Source organism: Camellia sinensis, chromosome 2 (genome assembly GCF_055761805.1).
Source record: "Camellia sinensis isolate YWXY chromosome 2, ASM5576180v1, whole genome shotgun sequence".
NCBI lineage: Eukaryota > Viridiplantae > Streptophyta > Magnoliopsida > Ericales > Theaceae > Camellia > Camellia sinensis.
The window spans coordinates 201,066,060-201,078,600 of NC_138962.1; the positions used below are offsets into that span (position 1 = coordinate 201,066,060).

Here is a 12,541-nt window from a genome sequence, read left to right on the forward strand (position 1 = left end):
GAAAAAGGAATTGGGGTCATTGTTGTGGCAAAGGCACAGTAGTGACTGTTGTGCTTCATTTTGTGATGCATTATGGGATTATTTTTATGATTTGAACCGTTCATTTTGTAGGGTTTGTTGAGTACTTCAAGCCTACCAAAAATCATATTAATCGGATACCAATAACTATATGATTGCTAACCAAAAAAACAAACAAGAAGTTTTTCTTTTGAAAAATAGTATAAAAATATGCAATTCGATCATATAGTTGTTGATATCCGATTAATATGATTTTTGGTAGGCTTGAAGTACTCAACAAATCTTACAAAATGAACGGTTCAGATCATACAAATAAGCCCATAATGCATTACAAAATGAAACACAACAGTCACTGCTGTGCGTTTGCCACAGCAGTGACCCCAAGTCCAGTGAAAAATTGCATTTAAATAGCTTATTGGTTGATTTGATAATTTTCATCTTCCCGCTGAATTCAAAGGGGTAATATGATCATTTTGGATAGTCAATTAACGCCGTTTGTGCTAAATTAATGCTAAATTAATGGAGCTGGGGAATCTTGATATTGTCAGCAAAAATAGAGAAGGTTTCTGTAAATAGTGAAGCCACAAAAAAGGTTCCTGTATTTGTTAAAAGACCTGAAGAGAGATAAGTGTAATTTACCCTATAAAAAATTATTATTGGAGTAGCCATTAACTAAAGTGAATAGATAAAAGAGTGGTGCTACATTTTTTTTTAAATTTTATCTCCTAATTTTATCTTTAATGACGTGAAATCTTTTTCAATGTAAATCTTGACATGTAGAAAATGTTTGCACCATATAAACAAGGGATTTACATTACCATAAAAATAATTTTTTTTTTCACTGGAAAAACAATTTTTCTAAGTTTTTTTTATAATTTTTTTATTTTGGGAAAGTTGATCATTTTCTTTTGATCATGTTCTTACAAAGGGAGGGAGGGACAACAAAAGCACCACAAACATTGGGGGTTGTTGGTTCAATGGAGAATTGTCATGCAAACAAAGTATGAAGGGGACAGATGAAGAAGCACATATGCATGTGAAGATAAACCATTGCACTTTGTTGGGAAGGGAAGGGAAGGGTTGCACTTTTTAAGAAATCACTAGTTGTGTTAATGTTTTCTTTTTTTAATGTTATACAAAAATAGTATATTCCACTTGAACAATTACAATCTAAATAAACGTAGCACCCCACCTAGTTTCCACTTTTTTCGTTGTTTTATGATTTGGGTCAGTGTCTTCCTGCAGTACCTCAGAATGGTCCTGTTTCCCGCAGGCCAGACAATATGGTTATTTTATTTTAGGTAATTTACATAGTTCCATCAAATTAAACCTTGTGAGATGCTAGAGAGCTCTAAATCTAGAGCTCTAATTTGAGCTCTAGTGATGTGTCCAAGCAATAAAAAAAAAAAAAAAAAACAAGGCAAGGCACAAATATCACATCAGAAGGGGTCCCACATTCCCATTAGAGCTATTAGAGCTCCTATATTAGAGCTCTAAAGCATTTTTGTTAAACCTTATACTTTTTCTTAATTTACATAGCCTCCGTGTGAGAAGTGGGTTGGTTTTTTGACTTTTTGGCTTTTTTAGCTATTTTAGCCTGGGCTTAAAAGCTTGGTTTGGGAAGAGTTTTTTGGCTTTTTGACTTTTTTGAGTTTTTTTGTGAGAGAAGAATGTAATAATTATGGGTTGGATGTGATGTTTTGTTTGTTATGGCTAAAATAGCCTATTTTGTTTTTTATGGCTAAAATAGCCAAAAAAGCCTGCAAACCCCCCTTTAATTTGAATGAACTTTCATTTTAGTCTTCCTAATTATAATTCCATCAAATTAAACCTTATACTTTTTCTTATGTTTCAATGCGAGAATTTTGGCAGTTTTTACACAAGAAAAAAAAATGAATAATTTCTACTAACAATCCCTATTATTTGTTTTGAATTTTAGTTTGACCCCTCAAATTTTGCATGTGTTGGGTTTATGTCCAAAATGATAACAACAACGGACAGGACAGAACAGATCAGATTAAAAAATTAAAAATAAGAGGTTTAAATTAATGAAATTGAAAATACAATGACTAAAATATTTTTTGTTTTCAAATTATATGAGCTAATTATGTAATTTATCCTTCTATTTTGTGTTGTTTTCATTTTTGTATAAAAATCATTTTGAAAAATTTAAAAATAATTTTAAAATATTTCATAGAAAAAAGGTGTGTTCACAATTTTTTTGATTAGCGAAACAAATTTTTTATGTCAATCTTTATTTTATTTTTTGAAAATGGAAAATAAATGCACAAAATATTCTTACTTTTTCACCATTCTTCCAAACAACCCCTATGACAGAGCATATAAACGTTAAAAAGAGTAAATGAATAGCAGGCACTATTTCTGACACCAGTTTTGGTATTGACAATTGAACCAAACGACTCCCAAATGAACTAATTTGATCCAATCCCAAATATATAGATATTAATTAGTTTATTTATTTCAAAAAATTAAATAATTGTCTTTAATTGTAATTTTAAATTATAATTTATTTGACTTCTTCAGTTCTTTTGTCAAAAAAAATAAAATTTTCTTAAGTAACAATTTATAATTTCTCTTTAAGTTTATGTGAAACTTTAAAGAGAAATTGATCAATAAATCTCATATTATCCTAGGTAAGTAACTTAAGAGGGGGTGTATTGAGTTATTAAAAAATTGTTAAATTAAAAATTAACCCAAATAATAAATAAATAAAATTGCTCAACAATATAAGATAGAGTAATGAAATAAAATAAACAAATGGAAGAGAAAGCAAACTCGGTGATTTACAGTGGTTTAGCACGTCGGGCTATATCAACTCTCCAAGTATCTTCCTTGGGAATTTTTCCGCTATTCTTCAAATAGTAATTACACCACTAACTTCATGCGTGCTAGTGAAACTTTACAGACTCATTTAGAATTCACCACCTACTCACACTTAACCATGTGATTTTATCACAAAAACCATTTACAAAATATCCCGACTAATTTTAAATCTGGTGCCTAATCTCACCTAACCCAAATGATTTTATTCTGAAAAATTACTCACAAAAACTCTCTCTTTATTTTTACAAGAATAATAAGAATGAGGAATAAAAAGTCCTTTTACAATTTTGCTCAAATTCTCAATAAGTTTTTTCATAAAAAATACAATGCAATGAGGCACAATATAATTTTTTAGAACAATTCAATATCATAAATTTTTCTTTTCTTCACTTCATTACTTCTTATTTTTCTCCAACCAAAATTCTTTTGCGGAGGAGAGACGCTCCTCTTCTAACTTTGGAGACGCTGCGGCTCGAGTACGCTAACACGTGGAGCGCGGGCTCCAATCATTTTCAAATATGACAAGCAAAGGGATTGAAAATATAGACAATGGTTACTTTCGATAAATAGTAATTCAATTTTCTCAACTAGTTCTTATAAAAAAACAAATAGTGCACAATAACTTTTCTATTAAAATATTTAATTACACAGTAAATTCTCTATGGAAATATTTATATGCATAGTAAAAAAAATTTAGATAACATTTATATCAAATTTGAAAATGTATACTCATTTTAAAATCTTTGTAATTATTGTAGAGATTTTAAATAAACTTTAATAAAAATAACCAACCATCTCATGTGAGTATATCAAATTTTACAAAAGAAAACAACTAACTAATATCACATTTGTGAAAAGAATAATTAATATCAAATTTGTTAAAATAGCGACCAATCATATTTTTTCAAAATGCGAATAAATTTCATTAAATATTTTTGTAAAATTAGATCTTACATAGTAATTTCAATTTAAATAATATTTGTAATAAATACATCATGCAACATATATTTTAAACAGATAATATTTTGGATCAAAAAACGTAAAATATGTAAATTAAAAAATTATAATTTATCCCATAATTTTTTATCAAAATTAAACTATGTAATTAACATCCCATATTTTAGACTTGTGATCTATAAAATCTCTTCCTTTTTTTTTTTTAAAGGGCTACTATTTATCTCTGCCTTTCTTCTTAAAATCCTCGTTTCTTTCAAATTTTTTTTAATTCCAATTTTGTCCTAACTTAAAATTCTGTTTTTACCCTCATCCTCAATCTTTTAACCCTAATTTTCTAAACCCTAACCCTAATCTCATCCCCATCACCCCAACAGTCATCACCATCTGCGACTACCATCACCACTATCTTCGACCACCATCTTCCAATCCTAATCTCACAACCGCCATCACCACCGCCCTCCTCCACCTCAAACGAGTCACCCTCCACTGTGACAACCTCCCCCTCACCTATAATCCACAGCAGTCTGTGTAAACGCCAATTTACCCTATTTCAAAACATCAAAAAAAATTCAATGTCCTAGGCATCAGCATCTTAAGAGTCCCAATGTTCCGACTCTTCACATTCTCCGAAACCTCCGTCATCAAAAACAATGTATTCTCTTTTGGATCAATCCCTCACATCTTTATCAACGCAATGAACTCCTTCGTCTTTGGCTTCTCAAACCTATTCCTAAACTCCTCCACCACCACTATATTCACCGTCGTGCTCAAAATCACCGTAGAGATCACCAATCGCTTCTCCTTGAAATTGATTTTGATGGTCCAACCCTATGTTTTGGGCCGAACAGGCCACCGTTGGAGTAGAGGGGGTGCGTTCGGAGCCCGACGAGTGCGACCGGTCTTTTTCTGGGGGTAGGGTCTGATGACGCGGCCGGGACCTCACTATGGGTGAGGATGGAGGCGGTGTCGCGGCGCTTATTCGGGAGGTCGGTGATGATGTTGCGGTACCGATTTTGGAACCGTCAAATGAGAGGATTGGGAGAGTAGCGAGTTAAGAGCATATTGGACTGTGAGTGAGGGGTTTAAGAGAAATAGTTTTGAAGATTGAGAAGAGAGTTTTAGGGTTTTGATGAGAAGATGAAGTGAGAAAAACAGAGCATACCCAAAAGTTGACTCGTAGAGAAAATGGTGCTCTGGTGGCTCAGATGGTGGCAACGGACGACATTGGATAGTGTTCCAGTGGAGATAGAAGAGGCATGTATGTAGAAGAGAAAATTAAGGTTGGGGTTTGAATTTGGGAAATTAGGAATATAGTTAGCATTAACATGGGTGTTCAAAGAGAAAATGAAGGGTCTCATTTTGTTAGGCGGGGGGTTAAAAAAATGGATGGTCCAAAGAAGAAAGGGAACTGTACATAGCAACTTTTTTTTTTTTTTTTTGGTGATTCATTAAAGCGTCACATTTACAAAAAAAAATATATAATAAAATAATTTTTTAATGTCACATCATATTCGTCATATCAGAGTGTCACATTTAAAAAAAATACACCGAGTAGTTTTAAATTTTTTCAGTGTCAATTATACCTGTCACATTGGAGTGTCACATATTACATTTAGGAAAAGTACACTAAGGAGTTTTTAATTTTTTTAGAGTGTCACATTATACCAGTTACATTGCCATATTTAGGAAAAGTATACAATGAGTTCTTAATTTTTTTTGGAGTATCACATCATAGTTTTTAGTTTTTTTAGAATATCATATCATGCATGTCATGTTGGAGTATCACATGTTATATTTGAGAAAAGTACGAATTTTTAATTTTTTTGGGGTGTCACACCATATCTGTCACGTTGTCATATTTAGAAAAAGTATACTAATGAGTTTTTAGTTGTCACATCATACCCGCCACGTCGTCACATTTAGAAAAAATATACTAAGAAGTTTTTAATTTTTTTGAATTGTCACATCATACCCGCAACGTTAGAATGTCGCATGTTACATTTAAAAAAGTACATTAAGAAAATTTTAATTTGGGCTATTTTGGGAAGTTGGCTAAAAGTCACTTTTTTTTGTTTGTAGCAAAAGCTAAAAGTTGGTTTTTTTGTCTTTTTTTTCATTTGGGAAGTTGGTTTTTAGCCAGCGGTGAAATTACAATTTTACCTTCATGGGTCAAAATGTGTTACATAGGTGAAGTCGTAAATATTTTAAATAAATGGGGGTAGTTTAGTTATTTTATAATGATTTGACATCATAAGCAAACATTAATAAAAAAAAGTCAAAAGTCACTTTTTACCAACTTCGCAAATCATTTGTCTAAAAAAGCCAAAAACTTGGTTAAAAGCCAAAAAGTCACGTTTTACCATCTTCCCAAAATAAGCCTTTATTTAGAATGTCATATCATACACACCGCGTTGTCACAATTGAAAAAAGTACACTAAGGAGTTTTAGTTTTTTTAAAATATCACATCATACCTACCACGTTAGAGTGTTACATTAATACCTGTCACATTGAAATGCCACATCATACCTACCACATTAATAAAAATGTATAATTGTCTATCAAAACATTACCAAAATCGAAAATAAGACTACACAAAAAGAAACTCTCCACTAATAAGACTTAAAAAATTAATTAACAAAAAATTTAGAACTAATTAAATTATTTATTTTTGAGATGAGATTTATTAGCAAATAGATATTAAAAAAAAAAAAGTCCCATATATTTCGTGGTAATTATAATTTTGAAGACATTTTGCATATTTACCCAACAATTTAATAAATAAATAAATAAAACTATTAATTGACAACTTATTTTAACCATATAGATGCAACCCTCTTGTTTTGTTTTTCAAATTATCAAAATTTATATTAAACAAATTCACAACTTATTTTATTGTTTTATATAATAATTTAAAATTTTATAATCACAAAAATTAACTAATGGATTCGTTTGGGATGTAAGTTGACAATTTTTTTTTTCTTTACTTTTGTAAGAACAAATAAAATGATTATAATTTAAATGTAAATTTTATTTTATTAATTTTTTAATCTATTTTATTATTTTATAACTATTTTAACTGGTTAGCCCCAAAAACCAACATGCCAAAGACTTAACTTGTTGGTTATATTTGCACTTCAATATGATGTTAGACGTTCGAATGATCTTTTGCATGCAAATTTTATTCACCATGTATTTATTTGCAATTTATCTCTCATATAATAATATTTAAAAAATATCTTTGTATTAACTATATCCTCATTGAAATTATAATTTGTTAAGTTTTGTTATAATATGATTTACTAATAATAATATAAAAAAATAATTCATTATTAGAACATTTCCAATAACAAGCCATTGGAGCTGTTATTGTCATAATTTGATAGTTGTTCACAAAAACTTACTCCAATAATTGGTTATGACAGCTGTTAAATTTGACAAAGGTCAAAATTTATGTTAAATTTGACACAAATTTTGATAACTGTCATAACTGTCAACTCATTAAGCAAAACCTCCCTCAAACAAAACATCTCCCCCTCTTTTCCGGCCATTTTTGCATAACCAAAACATGTCTCCTATCCTTCATTGGCCAAAGATATATAAAAAAAATTGCAAAGACTAGAGAAAAGATGTGCATAGTTTTTTTCTCAATTGAAGTCTCCTAACTAATTTCTTGTTAAAGTGTGTTTGTCAGGATATACACGCAAAATGATTAAGCAAAATGCATAATGTACTCTCATTAGGCAAAATATTTAGCCTCCGTTTGGGAAGTGGGTTGGCTTTTTGGCTTTTTGGTTTTTTTAGCTATTTTAGCCTGGGCTAAAAAGCTTGGTTTGGGAAGGACTTTTTGGCTTTTTGGCTTTTTTTACTTTTTTTGTGAGAGAAGAATGTAATGATTATAGGTTGGATGTGATGTTTTGTTTGTTATGGCTAAAATAGCCTATTTTGTTTTTTGTGGCTAAAATAGCCAAAAAAGCCTGAAAAAGCCCTTGCCAAACACAGGCTAGTAGTGTTTTGAGTTGCTATTCGATACCAATAATCGTACAATTTAAATTAGGATTTTTCCCTTAATGGTTGTGGAGTATTATTTTTGTGGTGTGAGGTTATATGTTCAATTCTTATTGATATTCTGTAATTGTCAAGTTTTATGTAATGATTCTCATATTTATAATTAATCTTTTATTAATTAACAAAGAATTTAAAAATAAATAACAAACCCATATAATTTGGACCATGACAAATGGATCACAGCCGTAGAAATCAACAATGAATGCACTTCAGTATCATACAAAGCACAACGTTACTAATTTTGCCTTACAATAATTTAACTTGGATTCTTTTGATTTGGACTTGGTATGATCATTTTGTGGCCTATTTTGGTGATTCAAATAATTCACTTTTTAATATTCGTTAAGTAAAATATTCATGTAAAAAAATTAAAATGATCAGGTATCGATAAGTATATATTTAATTCATATTTATATTATCAAAAATGAATAGTTACTCTTAAAATTAAAGTCGTCATCTATTTTTTTATAACAATTGTGATTCAAATATATAGTTACCAATTTATCGTCTTAACTTTTTACATATATGAAAACTTAACGAATTTTAAAAAGTCAACAATTTAGATAACAAAGGTCAACCACAAAATAATCTTACTAAGTTCAAACACTCTCTTAAGTTTAAATAGTCAATTTAAAATGAAAAAAAAAAAACCTAATCCTTGATTCATAATATTTAAGTCACATATGGATGTGACAATTTTTCAAAAAATTATTAGTCTAATAATTAAAAATAATCAGAGGTTCCCTTCCCAAAAAACATGAAGAGACCTTGGAAAATAACAACAATGATAGAGACCACTAATTTTGGAACTCTAAAAAGACCACTAATGACATGGCACTCAATAAAAAAAGAAAAAAAATACAACACCAAGACCAAAACATCAAATCATTCATGATGGAACCTACTGCCACATCATTAGTGGTAGCAGTAATTAGCACTCTCACTCATTTTCCGGAAAATAAACAGTTGGCAATTTTTTTCTTTATATTTTGTCACTATTCTGTTCTAGGGAAGAAGAAAAGAAAAAATAAATAAATAAAGGAGAAAAGAAACAAAAGAGAAGGGAGACCCCCCGTTGCTGTTAGGTTTCCATCAAAGATTGGTGGGTCATATTATCGTCTGCAAAAGTCATCCCCCAAACCCTATCTTACCAAAGTGTTTTTATTATTATTGTTATTTATTTATTTGATTCATAAATGATATTAGGATAAAATACAATCAAATGTAATTAGAATAATAAATAACAAATATAATATTTATATATTAATACAAAGAAAATTTTAAAATGTGAGAGAAAAGTTGCAATAAATATATGTAGTAGAATAAGACTCACACTTCCGCTCAGTTTATTTGAAAAGAAAATATTTTTTAATAAAAAATATTTTTTTATAGAATTTTTAAAAAAATGATTTTCAAAGAAAATATTTTTTATATTTGGTGGTGGTGGTAGTGGTAGTGGTGGAGGAGAAATAAAGGTAGAGGTGGTGGTTGGGTGACGTAGGCGATGATAACAGTGGCTGTAGTGACAGTGGTATGGTGGGAGAGGTGAGAGTGATGTGATGATGGAGGTAAGTGGTAAAATTTTAATTCATAAAACATTTTCTGGTTTCTAAAAGTGGGAAACATTTTTTTGTCCAAGTGGGAAATAATACAAAAACCATTTTTCAAAAAATATTTTTCACCTAAACATACGAAGTGTTAGCTGAGCGGATTTGAACCATTAACCTTCTATTGAGATGTGGGAGTTCTAGTCAATTGGTCTAATCGCGTTAGTTACTAAGAGCTCGTTTAGCATAAAAAAATAAAAAAAGCGTTTTTTGGCTAAAATAAGCTTTTTAGTTCAATAAGACAAAACATCACATCCAATCCATAATCATTTTATTTTTTTCTCTCACAAAACTCAAACAAGCCAAAAAACTTATCACAAACGAAATTTTTTAGGCTCGGGCCAAAATAGTCAAAAAATCAATCTACATACTAGGGTTGTTGCTTCCAAATCCTAACCAAAGGCTTCATTTGGGAAGTTGGGGTGATTTTTTTTTATTTTTTTGACCTTTTAACTATTTTAGTTCAAGTTAAAAAGTTCATTTTGATTGATTTTTTTGATTTTTTTTAATTATTGTGAAAGAAAAAGTAAAATGATTATGGTTTATATATGACATTTTATCTTATTAACTTTTTAACATATTTTGTCTTCTCGTGACTAATTTAACCAAAAAGCCAATGCAACCCAATTGCCAAACAACACATTTGATAAATAATTTTGCTAATAAGTGTAATATAATTTTTTTTTAATTTAAAATTTCATCATTTTCAATTTTTTTTTTTTTTTTTAACACATGTCAATATAAACAATGTTTTAGGAAGCATTTGTCAGGAATAAAATTGTCAATTTTCCCTCCCACTTTTAAGGTCCCAGTGGGGAAAAAAATCTTGAATCGAATGAAAACGGTCCTTATAAATTCGATCGGTTTAATTAAATTCAAGCCAATTCAATTCTTTAAGGTTAGGTTTGGGAAGTGGGTTTGAGTGGGTTTGTGACTAAATAAACACAAAAAATAAAATAAATTTTTTATTCTCAATAAGATAAAACATCACATTCAACCAATAATCATTACATTATTTTTCTCACAAAAGAGTCAAAAGTCTTTCACAAACCAGACTAAAACAATAAAAAAAAAAAAAAAGTGAAAAAATCAAAAGTCGACCCACTTTTCAAAAAGCCTAAGTCTAATTGGAACCAACCAAAAATTGACCATATAATTTTTATATTTATGCATATTTTTTTGTTTAATTGGTTCGTTATGATGACCTTTGTTACAAAAAATCATGATATAAATTTGCTTCACAAACTGTTTTTAAAAACTTTTTTTTATAATGGCCATTTTTGAAAAAAAAAAATTAACTAAGGTAATTCTAACTCATATTAACCCGAATTGGGATTGGAGTTGGTTTAATTTTAAAGGATGATGAGTTTGTTTTTAGTTCCAAAAACTTAAAATTGATCAAAATTGATTTAATTATGAATAAGCTTCTAACACAAGCCAACTAGATTGATGACCATCCTTAAGTCCAAGTGAACAATTAACCAAATCACAAGTGATTTATCTTGAATTTTCAAAGAAGAAAATATCAATTATAGCTTAATGAATTGTCATTCATTTTTATCTTGGTATTATTCACACCTTAACAAGATGCTAACAGACTACTTTAATATCAACAATTACCAAAATTTTAGCATATTTTATTTACCATATTTATGTGTCAATACAACGTTGGTACTTGAGAAATTAAATGAATGTAATGTTTGGTGCAACATGTTTTAAGTTGAAAACTATTAATCAAAAATATCTCCCTTAACCTCTTAATAATTATTATTTTTTACTTATTTAAATTATTTTATCTCACAAATCGGTAGGATACCAATAATAAACTCACAAAATTAAAAGTAAAAAAAGAGAAGAAAAGAAAAAATATAAATAACTTGGACCGATTTGGTATAAATAAAAAAATTAATAATTAGAAAAACATCACTTCTACTTTCCAAGAATCTGTTTTTTTTAACTTTTTTAACAGTGCTGCTACAGACCCCACGGGGGGTCGACCCCCAGTGACGTGGCGGGCCTTCATTGGCCAGTTTTCTATTTTTTTTTTTTTTTCTTTCTTCCAATCCCGCAGTGCCACGTGGCACTGGGGGGTCGGTGGGGGTGGCATTTGCCGGGGGTCTAAAGTATTATTCCTTTTTTAAATTATGTATCCATTAAACTTTCCTTTGGCATTCCAATTTTGGATTAAATTAATCATAAAATGATAAAATATATTAAAAAATCAACCAAATAAAATGTGACTTTCAAATCATAATCATTTCATTTTTTCTTTCATAAAAATCAAAAAAACTAAAAAAAATTATCCTAAACAAAACTTTTTAACACAAATTAAAATAGTCAAAAAATCAATCCACATCCTAGGCAAATCCTAAATTATAAATAGAAACAAATTTCCAAAATTAAAAAGTCAGAAATAAAGTAAAACTAATTGCACCAAATATGTTCAAAATATGCAATTATTGTTTTTGGCAATAGTACAAATCCATAAAATAAAAAAAAAAAACCCCCAAAAAAATAAATCACAATCATCCTAAATAAAACTCCAATTTAAGAATTGTTTGAGATAACCTAAATAAATATATTTTTTATCTTTTTACAAAAGATATATAAAAAAATAAAAAAATAATGTGATAAAAAAAATAAAAAGATAAAAAACTAAATTATTTTTAAATTGTCAAACTTGGCCTCCAACTCATTTCCAAAGCCCTGTTTGGTAAGACTTATTTTCAGCTTATTTCAACTTAATTTAACCTATTTTGATGTGCTTAATTTAACTTAACAATACAACTTATAACTTTTTATAAATCAAAAATCAACTTATTCTGTAAGTGAAAGAGGAAAAATTTAATTTATAAGTCAGAAATTAACTTATGTTCACAATTATAAATTATAAACTGTTAAGTTATAAATTATAATCACTTTTCCACGACTCTACTAAACTAAACGGGACCAAAATAAATTTGAAGGTACTTTTTCATAATCCATAACATTTGTGTTATTTTTAACTTGACCTTAAAACATTCTTCGACACTAACAATTATTCCAGCCA

The 12,541-nt window shown here is 29.1% G+C and overlaps 1 pseudogene; it reads right to left on the reverse strand.

Annotated features, from left to right (window-relative positions):
* Window positions 1-4,322: 4,322 nt before the first annotated feature.
* Window positions 4,323-5,020, reverse strand: LOC114274942 (large ribosomal subunit protein uL4c pseudogene; annotated as a pseudogene).
* Window positions 5,021-12,541: the final 7,521 nt, after the last annotated feature.